Source organism: Piliocolobus tephrosceles, chromosome 11, assembly GCF_002776525.5.
Source record: "Piliocolobus tephrosceles isolate RC106 chromosome 11, ASM277652v3, whole genome shotgun sequence".
Taxonomy (NCBI): domain Eukaryota; kingdom Metazoa; phylum Chordata; class Mammalia; order Primates; family Cercopithecidae; genus Piliocolobus; species Piliocolobus tephrosceles.
This window is the reverse complement of record NC_045444.1, coordinates 20,257,806-20,271,138: the sequence shown is the minus strand read 5'-3', so window position 1 is coordinate 20,271,138 and position 13,333 is coordinate 20,257,806.

Sequence of the window (13,333 nt, the reverse complement as noted above, 5' to 3'; positions counted from 1 at the left end):
GACTGGAAAAAGCACCCATGGTTTTAAAAAAAAAAAAAAAAAAAAAAAAAACAGGGAGGCCCTGATCTATTAGGAAGGTTAAACAGAGAGCTGCTGTGCTGATAGATGCTAGAACAGAGGTTTGTGTCAAAGGCTTCAGGGGCACAGATGACAGAGCCAGTAACTCTGTGGGAGGGCCGGGCCTGCGGAGTGGAGGGAGGGGGAAGCAGCTGGAAACCACAGAGAAATCAACTGGGACTTGAGGGCTGAGGAGGCGCTGGGGCTGAGGAGGCGTTGGCCTGGAGCAGAGGGATGGGGTATCTTCTTCAAGACAAATCAGGCATCATTCGGGGTTAGATTTTTCTTCCCTTGAGTCCTTTGGGCAGCTGGCTTTTTCACTTGTTTCCTTTTCTTCATTTTTCACCCTATTATTATTATTTTTCATTTGGAATACACAAGCAACTTTCTCCTAGGGGTATTTTATTTTCTCCATGGTTTAAACATTTAGAGAAAAATAAAAGGAGAGAAAGTGAAATGAGATGTTTTTCCACACATACTTTTTTTTAAATTGAGAGTAACATACAATCCATAAGATGTACATTAGTGGTGTGTGTGTGTTTTGTTTTTAGTTTTCTATTCTGGTTTCAACTTAACAGATGGGTTCTTGGCTGGGTCCTGACAGGATACCTGCCGTGCCCTGCCTCAGGTGATCGTGGCCCACCTTTTCACCCCAGCTGATGTCAGGGAACAGATGTTGCAGGAATAACGTGAAAACATCTTGCTGCAGCTGCACCAGGTATCTCTGTCCACCATACAGGGCACCATGCATTTTTAAAACATGCACAAGTTTGGAAGCATGAGGAATTAGCACACCATGGAGCAACCCTTGACTAATAGAGAAAGGGAGAAAGTGGATACTTGGGTAAATACCCCTCTCTTGTGTGTCCCAAGCAGACCATCCTGAGGCGCATGCTGCACAGCTTTTCAGTCGGACCCCATTGGGATCAAGCTCCAGTCTCCCAAAGGGATCATGGGCTCACGAACTTAATGACTACCCTCTTGGATTGACTCCCACTCCTTGCCTATTATCCTCTCTCCCCTCAGTCCTTGGCACCTGTTCTTTGGAATCACTTCCTTAAATTAACTACCTGAATGCAGGCCCTTCTCTCAGGCTCACACTTTTGGGGAAAACCCAGGTTAAGACAAAGAACACCAGAAGTGGGCCTCAAAAGAAGAATCTTGAGATGGGATTTTGGAATTGGATCAGAGAGCAGTAAAGACTCTACTGCTAATAGTAAGGTGGTAATTAACTCTGGCATGAAAGAGCATCGTGATTACTAAAACTCTCACAGGTGGAACTGGGATGAAGCATGGGTGGTAGGAGAAGCATTTGCTTATGGGCAGTGGGAGCCCTTCAATGGTACAGGCAATGGTAATTTGTTTTGTTTTGTTTTGTTTTTTGAGACAGAGTTTCGCTCTTGTTGCTCAGGTTGGAGTGCAATGGCGTGATCTTGGCTCATGGCAACCTCTGCCTCTCAGGTTCAAGCGATTGTCCTGCCTAAGCCTCCCAAAGTAGCTGGGATTACAGGTGCCTGCCACCACACACAGCTAATTTTTTGTATTTTTAGTAGAGATGGGGTTTCACCACGTTGGCCAGGATGGTCTTGAACTCCTAACCTCAGGTGGTCCACCCACCTCGGCCTTCCAAAGTGCTGGGATTACAGGGGTAAGCCACTGAGCCCAGCCAGGCAATGGTAATTTTAAGAATTATGGAGTTATCCAGCTTTTGTTAAGGGCTTTAGATACTTTGAAAAAAAAAAAAAAGAGAGAGAGAAAAAAGAGGCTCAAGTTATCCGACTAATAACTTCAGGACATCCTATGAAAGTAAAAATGTCTCCTTGGCAGTGTTGAAGCTGGGAGATAATACTTGTCTCCTATGGCCAGAGAGCAGGCTGTGCTGAAATCCAGACCCTGGATTTGATAAGAAGGGTAGCAGAGTCACACAGACTGAACGCACAGCTTCGATGTTTTCCTGTGCCGCAGTTAGAGTCCTAAGAGAGAAAGAGTGGGATCTAGAGACCCAGGATGGGGAGGTTTGGGAAGACGAGCCTGAGAACTTGGGACACTCCAAATCCTCTTAACCTTCAAACTAACAAAACATTCCCTTTCCCTGTCTGGAAAAAAGCAGTCACCTCTCACCTGGAAACAATGATAAGACCTCACCTGAGGCAGGTACTTTGTACCGTGATGCTTATCTTCCTCCAGCACACCTTGCCTCTCCCTTCACTCCAAACCAAAAACTAGAGTCAGTTTAAGCACAGCCCAAGTGAGGAAGTACTATCCCTGCCATGGGAGGAAATAACATACACAACCTCATACTACCAGAGCTCCCCACGTGTGCTGGCAGGGACTGAGGGAGCACATGGGAGAGGATCTTGGAAGTTGAATGTAAGACTGAATAAGGAGAAATTCTACTGACATCAGAGCAATGTCCCATGCATCTGATTTGACACCCTGGTGCAGTCACCTGGAACTAGTCCTAATCTACTGCTGCGATAGCTCCTTGAAGTTTGGGACAATGATAAGACTAAAATGCAATAGAGATGCAAGGCCGGGCGCGGTGGCTCAAGCCTGTAATCCCAGCACTTTGGGAGGCCGAGGCGGGCGGATCACGAGGTCAGGAGATCGAGACCATCCTGGCTAACATGGTGAAACCCCGTCTCTACTAAAAAAATACAAAAAACTAGCCGGGCGAGGTGGCGGGCGCCTGTAGTCCCAGCTACTTGGGAGGCTGAGGCAGGAGAATGGCGTAAACCCGGGAGGCGGAGCTTGCAGTGAGCTGAGATCCGGCCACTGCACTCCAGCCTGGGCGACAGAGCGAGACTCCGTCTCAAAAAAAAAAAAAAAAGAGAGAAATAAAAGAAAAAAAAAAAAAAAGAGATGCACCAGACTGTCTTGCAGAATATGGAGGAGAGCAATGGAAGGCTCAGAAAAGTGGAAATGTTCATAGTGGATTTGTTATGTAAAATGGGAGAACCCACCACAGGACTGTGTTCCCCCAAAGGGCCTAGAGGGCACACCTTTCACAAAGGCACTAAGTGAGGAGGCACCAGCCTGCACCATTCTCACAGACCTTGTAAAGCCGGAGGGCCCTTGGCACTGTGCCTGTAGCCTAGTGGGAAGATGGCCTTGTCTATAAAATGCTCTGAAGGCCTCTTTAAGGCAGGATCAAGGGAGACCATCTCTTGTGATTCTTACGCTAATACCTTTTAACAAAAGAATTTCAAATGTCATAGAATTTACACATTAAAAACTTATATTCTCGGAACCTTCAACAAGTGAAAATGTAGCATGATTGTTGTTTTCTCCGTGTGTTGTAAACTTGACTGTCTTTAGAACTAAATAGAGGGCTCTCAGATGCAGAAGAGAGCATAGTCATCTACAGACAAAAGAGAATGAAGCTTTTGAAGCAATGAATGCCATGACAATTTCAAAACTGGAACAAGCCAGCAACTTCACAAAGTCTTTAATCTCAAGCCAAACCAAAATATCAGCCATCTCATGTAACACCAGGAATTGTTGTGGGCATCTGACAGAGCACACAGCCCTTTGAAAATCTTGTGTGCACCTGCCTTTCCTCTGACTCTCTCGGCCTAAAGAAAGTTTAGGGTCCCATACGTCCTCCTCCTGCTTGACAATATCTGTGAGTTCATGAGTTCTTAATCCTTTGTCACTGGAACAGACATAGGGCATCCCAATCAGTAGTTCTGGAACACAACTAGTATAGAATGAATCACAGAATTTTAAGAAAATGTAAGGTTCTGGACCTAAAACCTGGAGATTCTGCCATGGTGGGTTTGAGGGCATCTCCAAGCAATTTCAATGATCACACAGATTTGAGAACTGAGCCTCTCAATCCTTGACTATAAAGTTGATTAATTTTATAAATATATTAATTAATGTTATAAATTTATGTTACATGCACACACAATTTGCAGGAAGGAAAAGCCAATATATTCAGAATAGGGAAATAGAACAGTTTTCATCTCTCTTAGTCTGAGTTTCACCAAATTCAGAGCCTGAGACAGGGACTTGCACACAGGTAGCTTTGTTAGGAAGTGATCCCAGGAAGCAGGCATGATTGACTAGGAAGAACAGTGCAGAGGGAAAGGGAAGGCCTATACTGACATTCATTTGCAAGCTGATTATCTCTATGAGTTTCTGAGGGCCAGTCCCACTGGGGATCCTCTGAGGATCTGTATAAAATCCACCTTGAATATGTCCATCTGAAGAAAACAATATAGGGGCATTTATCCACAGGGTTCTGCCATCCCTGGTCTAGGGTTGCCCCGAAGGGTAGTAATACCTTCAAATATCCAGGTGTTTTTGTTTTTGTTTTCGTTTTGAGACAGAGTTTTGCTCTTGTCGCCCAGGCTGGAGTGCAGTGGCGCAATCTCGGCTCACCGCAACCTCTGCCTCCCGGGTTCAAGTGATTCTCCTGCCTCAGCCTCCCGTGTAGCTGGGATCACAGGCATATGCCACCAAACCTAGCTAATTTTTGTATTTTTAGTAGAGACAGGATTTTACCTTGTTGGCCAGGCTGGTGTCAAACTCCTGACCTCAGGTGATCCGCTCGCCTCAGCCTCCCAAATTGCTGGGATTACAGGCCACCATACTCAGCTAATTTTGTGTTTTTAGTAGAGACAGGGTTTCACCATGTTGGTCAGGCTGGCCTTGAACTCCTGACCTCAGATGATCCACCTGCCTCAGCCTCCCAAATTGCTGGGATTACAGGCCACCATACCCAGCTAATTTTGTGTTTTTAGTAGAGACAGGGTTTCACCATGTTGGTCAGGCTGGCCTTGAACTCCTGACCTCAGGTGATCCACCTGCCTCGGCCTCCCAAAGTGCTGGGATTACAAGCGTGAGCCACCACTGTCCAGGTTTTTTAATGTATCAGAATGGCTGGACATCTTCCATCACAGTACCAAGAAGTCCCAGGGCAGAAAGCAAGAGAAGTAAGGAATGGTTGAAGAAGGGTGTTCTCAGAATATATCTGCATGAGCTGGTTGCTATAGCAATGTTGAAATTAAAAAGGTGGGCCAAGTCTGAGCACAGTAGCTCACGCCTATAGTCCCAGCACTTTGGGAGGCGGAGGCAGGTGTATCGCTTGAGCCCAGGAGTTTGAGACCAGCCTGGACAGCATGGCACAATCCTGTCTGCACAAAAAAAAAATAATAATAATACAAAATACAAAATTTAGCCGGGCGTGGTGGCACACACCGGTAGTTCCAGCTACTCTAGAGGCTGAGGTGGGAGGATTGCTTGAGTCTGGGAGGTGGAGGTTGCAGTGAACCATTATTGTGCCACTGCACCCTAGCGTAGGCAACAGAGTGAGATCCCTTCTGAAAAGGAAAGGAGAGGAGAGGAGAGGGGAGGGGATGGGAGAGGGGGAGGGAAGGGGAGGGGGAAAAGGGGAAGGGAAGAGGAAAGGAAGAAAGAAAACAAAAGAAAAGGAAAGAGAAAGAAGGGAAAGGACAGGGAAAGAAGGGGAAGGGAAGGGGAAAGGGAAGGAAGGGGAAGGGGAAGGGAAAGAAGAGAAAAGGTGGTCCAACATGACATGAAGCAGGGCACATAAACTGCCCAGTGCAGCCCACCCCTCACACTGCCCAGCTTTGCTCAAACCCTATGTTAAGTCCAAACTATCACAGAATCTTCAAGGTGGTGGCCAGCTGAAATCTCTATCAAAACCTTAAAACCCAGGCTTCCATGGCAGAGATCCTAGTCCCTGCTGATGCAGCTGATCCTAAAGCCAAATCTGATATTTTTCATCTTCTTTCTGCATCACATGTTTTAGCTTTCCCTCCCCCTCAGCCAACACTATGGGGAACCCAGGCCGTCATGCTCAAAGAATCAGAACCTTGAGTTGCTTTACTCATTTGGGCCTGTGCTTTTTGCCCTTGTCCATTAACAGTTAGCACTGGGCTTTGTAAGCTCTGACAGACACCAAGGGAATTCCTTTAGTTCAAGACATATTCTTTCCTATTCTTGCTATGCGGCAGCAATTCTAGTTCTTCATGATCATCACCCTTGCCGATATGGTCCATCAGCATAAGACGCCTAAACTGATTGGGTAGTAGTCACAGCTTCAGATTTATAGAAATATAGATTACTAGTACTTTTACTGTGTCCCCTGCAGGAAGTTCTTCAGTCCCTCTCACAAGAACCAGGGCAAACAGAGTTTAAGTGTTAAAGGACAAGAAGTAAGAATTCTACAGGTAGGTCACCAGGAGTGTACACAGGAGAGCCAATCCAACTTCTAACTCTTGGTTTCAGGACTTGCATAGTCTAGCTTATAGGAACAAGAGACAGAACATAACAATAAGATAACATTACCACTTGTTCAATGTCCTATGCATTTAAATCATATTTTATGACTTATAAAATATAAAATATAAAATCCTTTATGAAGGATTTTATAAACAGGGTCATTATGAACATCAGGCACTTTGAAGAGTGCTTCTCAAGACTCTACAGAAATGCTAGAGACCACTGGAAAAAATCGTATTGATTCCATAACACAAAAATAAAATCACAAAACCAAAACAAATGTTTAATTCAATGTCTACAAATATAAAAAGTGACATGATGCTAATTGTTAAATTTAATATTTATAAAAATGTAACTGCATTTGAAAACAATTTGTAGGTTAGATTTTTCTCTCCAAAAGAATTTCTAAATTATGCATGAATTATGGCCATGCACTTATAGCCAATTACAAATAAATAAGTTACAGGTAACAAAATAAGTTATAACTTTAAAATCCAATTACAAAAATTCATAAAATTGTGTGTATGTGTTTAACATGAAATGTGGGTAACTTGTAACATGTACAATTCAGAGTGGTAGTATTTCTAGGGGTCGCAACTTGATCCATAAAATTCTTTTTTTTTTTTTTTTTTTAATTTGTTTTTATTTGAAACAGAGTTTAGCTCTTGTTGCCCAGGCTGGAGTACAATGGCGCAATCTGGGCTCACTGCAACCTCTTGCCTCCCAGGTTCAACTGATTCTCCTGCCTCAGCCTCCTAAAGCAGCTGGGATTATAGGCGTGTGCCGCCAAACCCGGCTAATTTTTGTATTTTTAGTAGAAACAGGGTTTCACCATGTTGGCCAGGCTGGTGTCAAACTCCTGACCTCAGGTGATCCGCTCACCTTGGCCTCCCAAAATGCTGGGATTACAGGCCCGAGCCACCACGCCCAGCCCATAAAATTCTTAAATAAGTCTTGCTTATGTAAACCTTGATCTTACCATTTTTGTAATGATGTCATTACTTCTAATTTATACATATGTTGACTTAATATAAAAATATTTTTGAAAGTGTGTTAGACCCATCAATATAAAATCAGAACATACCTGTTAATACATATTATTAGAATTTCAGTTTTTGATAGAAAGATGTCATTAGTTCTAATTTATACATATGTTGACTTAATATAAAAATATCTTTGAAAGCATCTTAGACTCATCAATATAAAATCAGAACATAGCTGTTAATACATATTATTAGAATTTAAGTTTTAGATAGAAGGAAGAAGGTGAGTAGTAGCACCATAGAGTGACAATAGTTAGCATTAATTTGTCACGTGTTTCAAACTAGCCAAAAGAGGGAAGTTAGAATGTTCCTAACACAAAGAAATAACAAGTGTTGAAGTGATGGATATCCCAGTTACCCTGATTTGGTCATTACAAATCGTATGCTTTGGTTCAAGACATTCTCCTTGCTATCCTTGCTGTGTGGCAGCAATTCCAGCTCTTCATGATAATCACTCCTGCCAATATGGTCCATCAGCATAAGAAGCCTTATGCAGATCAAAATGTCACATGACTCCATACATAAGTATAATTATTATGTATCATGATAATTAAAAACAAAAAAAAATGAAATAAGAATTTAAGTTTGTTATATTCTTATGTAAAATGGTTGAATAATATATTTCAGTTAATCTTTCTTAGGAAATGCAGTCTAATAGTTATCAAATGAAAGTTCTATCAATGGCAAAATTGGCTGAGGAAGTTTTAACATTGCAGGTGATAATAGTGTTAGAAATTCAAGTCTCTGGACTTCAGTTCAACTCTGAACTGTTAATCCAAATAGGAACAATTGGTCTTGCCTTGTATTATCATAAATTATCATGTTTTTCAGATCACTTCCTAGTTTTCTCAGGAGTAATAGCCAGTTGGGAGTACATTCATTTATAGAAGTATTATGAAAATCTAGTAGTTTGAAAGGTAACAGGTCAACCTGGCTGACTTGTCAGAAATGAATGATGCTTTAAGGGCATCAGTTGTAAAAGGCACGTTGTAAACATGTTTTCCCAAAGATCTGTTTATTAAAGTGTGTGGAAGGATAGCAGTGTTTTCTTTTGGACAGATTTGACACCACTCCTAATTAGAGAAGAAACCAGTACTTTATTTTGTTTAACTGAGGAAGTCACAGTACAGACTCGTCCTTCAGACCAACGGCTTCCTCCTCCTCCTTCCTAACTGAGAATAGTCTCCAGGCTGCACAGCAAAATATCCCCTTTTCTTTCATTCTGTAGAATTTCACAACAGAGTCTCCCTAGCAATGCAGAGGTGCTGTAGTCATTTTTACAAGCAAACCATCCAGAAAGACACCCACAGATGACACAGCACATCTTGATGTGAAGATTGTGGAAAGGATGGTATTGTTTCAGTACCCTCTTGATGGCTTTCACACCAATGAATTTCCTGTCTCGGAATCTTCTATGCAAAATCTGACCTTAATTGGGCTAACTAGTGCCAGCTCAAAGCGTTGTGGTTTTTCTTGAGTAATATGCACCATTTTTGAAAGTTGGGAAGAAAGACAAGAAGATTTATCATCTGGGGTTTATGGAAACTTTAAACACGCATCTCTTGAGGTCTTCTTTAGGGACTAATAGTCTGATACCAGTAGCATCATTACTTAACCTTTCTTAAACACCAAGTCAGATGTGTTGTTTCCCTGTTACCCATTGCTGTCTCCAAAAGATGTTCCGGCTTCGTGCTTACACTCCCCATCTTCATTGTCTGTCCTCACCTTTGCCCTCGCCACTCAGGGAATCTGCTTATGAAGCCATCTGGCTAGTCTCTGAAAGTCACCATGCTGGCGACCCCGATCTCAGCTACCAGCAGCTCACTCTGTGGACAAAAGAAGAGCAGCTTTTTTTTTTTTTTAAGTTAGTGAAACCAGCAAGGTTCAATAACTTCTTGGGAAAGCTGGGACTTGATGATAAATGAGAAATAAAAGCAAGTAATGATTTCTTGTCCAAACTTCTGCATTAATTTTCAAAACTAGAATCTGTCCTCCTTCATTTTAGTACTAATTGCAGAAATCATTCCAAAAAGTGACTGAACCCATTGGCAATGCCCAGTGAGCATGGCATCTTTTAGCGTGTGTTTTAAGAACTTAAAGATCCCACAGTGGATTTCCCCTCACATGTAACTCTGCTGGATTTTAGAACCTTGAGCTCAGCACAAATTTAGAGAAAACATCTCATAAATCCTGGGAAAGCTTGCAAATAAAGGAGCATGTATAATATGTAAGCATTTTGTCAGGGTTTACATTTCAGAAAGGAGGAGTCGCAAAGGAAGGAGGAGAGAGGGCAGAGACCTGAGGATCTGCTGGGTCCAGATTCCGACCTTCCAGGTTGCTGCTTTCAGCACTCTCTTGATGAAACCCAGCCACCCACACAGTCAGAACAGATTTGACGAAGGTTAACCAAGTGTCTTAGGGAACTTCTGTGGCCTGCTAACGGTTGTCTGAAAAAGTGTGCCTGAGGTTTTTCATACCCTGCCGGGAGAGCTGCAGTCGGAACTTCTTGGGGAATGCACAGTGGTCCCCTGGGCTTCAGAGAGCCTTGGGGATTTCCAGGGTGGGGTGATGAATCAGTGATGCTCCTGGCGACACTCCTCCCCACCAAGGTTGTCGGGGACTCTGAAGGGTTCTCCTTCTGTCACGTAAGGAGAGCCCCAAAGCAGCAACTGGGCGGACACCTGTCCTTAGTTCTAGCACTCATTTCATTGTTATTCCCTGCATTAAGTTGAAACAAGAGGGGAGGAAGAAAAGGGAAAGCAGCTCTCCACAGGAAGGTTTACCATTTAGCAGACTCTGACTCTGAACCTCAATGGCCTCATCTTTAAAATGGGGATAGCAACCTATATCACTGGTTACAAGAAGTACAAATATTAGGAAAAAGACTCTAAAAATGTAAAAAGCATAAAGCAAGTGGAAGCGATCACCACAAGGTTCAGTTCTGACACCAACTAGTTGTGTGATCAAATGGACTGCGAATATAATTGCCAAAGTCCCTTCCGAAAATTCCACGATCTTGTGAAAAGTCAAACAAAAATTAAAAATCGCCAATTTCTGTATGGCTAAGGTCGTGCTCATCTCAACAGTATCCTCTGCACACAAACTGTCCATCCTGCAAGTTGACCTTGTTCCCCTGGACACACTGGTGTGCCTGTCCCCATGCCTTTGCTCTTTCTGTGCCTTCCCTTCCAGAACTGCCTTCTCTCCTCCTTCCAGCCCTTTGATTGGCATACAACAGATTTCTTGAACACATTTTGGGGTTCAGCACTGGGCTAGGCATTGCAGATCTAGAAAGATAAACATGATATGATCAATGCTCCCAAGGTGCTTGGTCCCCAGTAAGGCTGATGGAATTCCAGCAGTAAATATCTAGTGATTATAGTGGGATGAGTGCCTGATGGAGTGGCTGAGAGAGTGTGAAGAAAGAAGAGATCCCTTATGGCTGGAGGGAGGGGGAAGCTTCCTGGAGGAGGCAGCAATGGTGTCTTGAAGAAGGGTTTCAAGAGACTAGGATGGGCATGAGATGAGGATGAGAGAACAACTGGCTTGACTGGTCCTGCAGGACTAATAGGTCTGACAAAGGATCTGAAAGGACAGTCACAAGGAAGGAAACCAACCTTTGTTGAGCACCTACTATGTGTAAGCACATATATTTTCAGATATCTTTACCATCACCCTCAATAGGTTGTACTATTCCTATTTGTAGGCAGAAAAACAGAGCTTCAAAGAGACTGAGTGACTTGTTTTAGGTCCCAAAGGCTAGGATGTGGCAGGCCCAGGACTTTTCGCCAAGTCTTCCCAACTCCAAAGTCTGTTCACTTTCTCTACACTAAGCTGCCTTCCCAGATCTGAGGCTGGAAAAGGTTGATTATGGCCACATGCTAGAAAGCTAAAGAAATTGGATTTTTCCTTCCTTCTTGCCTAGTTAAATTCTTCCAGGACTGGTTCAAACCCTACCCTTCTCACTAGGCCTTTCCTGAATGTTCCAGGCCCTCTGATATTCCCAAATACTGTTGACAGAGTCCCACTGCCCTATGAAATCCTTACTGGATCATGTGACTCCATCATGAATCCCCAATAAAAATGCAAGTTCTTAAAGAAGAGGAACAGATCATGCCCCAGAATAAGCAAATATGGAATCCATTCTCTCTTTTTGGAGAGGATATGGAGATCAGCAATGGCTGCGTTCTACCCAGCATGGTCTGCCTGCACTCATGTTAGAAGGAGTGAGCACTCCCCAATTCCCCAAGGCCTATCAACAGATACTGGCCTTCTCTGAAGTTTCTCTCTGCAAGGAGATCACAAGGAAACATGCATTACAAGAGCAGCCCATGCAACCTGCCACTGAGACACAACTGGACACGCCTAGTTAATCACCCTGGAAATGCATTATGGAATTTTATGGAATGGAACCTAGAGAGCTGCACCTCCCTCCCAGCCTGGAAGGAGACACTGCCACAGGCAGCTCCAGCTCCCATGTGGGAAGACCTGCAGACGGTGCCAAGTCATAGCCTGGGAATTTATTCAGCTTTCCCTGAATTTAGTGCCTAGATGGATGTGTCAAAGGGAGGAAGCAGCCTTACCTGCCCAGTGGTGTGAATTTGATGGCTCTGATCATTTCCAGGCCGTTTAACACTTCCACTCTTGTAATGGTTGATTTTCCAGGTCACAAACTTCATGGGTATACTTATTACTTACAGGATAACTATTGATCATTTAATTGCAAGGTAAATACCATAGAAAAGAACGGAAAAATCACATGGTAAACAATTATAGCCTAAGTACTGGTTATTTTGCAGTCTGCCTGGCTACCAGTCATTTATTTTCTAAGTAAAAAATTTACTCCTAGAAAATCCCTCATTGGTATACATGGGAATGCTCAAGAAGTATCTCCTTTTTATTTCATAATTACATCAGCAGTATGTTACATATATCCGTATCTTGTTCTGCCTGAACTCTCACATGACCATTTTCTTTCCATGGTACATTTCTTAATGTAGTGAGTGGAAGAAGGCCAGATTTGGGACATACAAACCTAGTAAAGAATAACCATCCTATTACTTACAAGTGGTGCTACCTTGAGCAAGATGCTTACACTGTCCAAGCCTTAGTTTTTCACCTGTCAGATGGTATGAAAATACCTACTTCATATGAACATTGTTAGCAATAAGACCATTTATGTAATGCCTCTGGTACATAGTAATAATGACTATAAGTACCTATATGGTGCTTAATCCATGCCAGCCATTGTTTTAAGCACTCTGTGGTACCTCCATCAAAGAGTAACAATTATCATCACCATTTCATGGGTAGCAAACTGAGGCACAGAGAGGTTAAATACCTCGCCTGAGGCCAACAGCTAACGGGCAGTAGAACAGGGATTCAAACCCAGGAAGGCAGAGTCCATGCCCTTAACCGCTACACTAGCCTGTGCCTGTAGAGAGAGGGCACAAGCTGTTCACACTTTGAAGGCACTGTGAGATGATGTGGAGTTCCTGGAGAAGGGAGAGGGTCAGATGTTGGGTTTAGAGGCTATGGTAGGCAGCCATTAAGATAGTCCCCAAGGATCCCCAACTGCTGGTATTTATGTCCTTGTGTAGTCTCCTCCCCTTTAGTGTGCACTGGACCTGATGAATCTAAAAATTTGAATACAGCAAAAGTGATGGGCTATGTCTACCAAGGTTAGGTTGCAAGAAGATTGTGGTTTCCACCTTGTGCAGCCTGTCTCACACGCCCTTGCTCACTCTGAAGAGAGCCACCTGTCATGTTGTGAGCAGCCCTGTGCAGGGTCCCACGTGGCAGGGAACTCAGCTCTCTGGTGAACAGCCAGCAAAAGCCTGAGATTTGCCAACAGTCACTCTAGGGGGCTTGGAAGCAGATTCTCCCCAAGTCAAGCCTTGAGAGAATTGCAGCCAGCATTATTGACAGCACCAACCTCAGCCCAAAGTTTTAAATGCCAAGAAGCTGAGCGAATAAAGGGT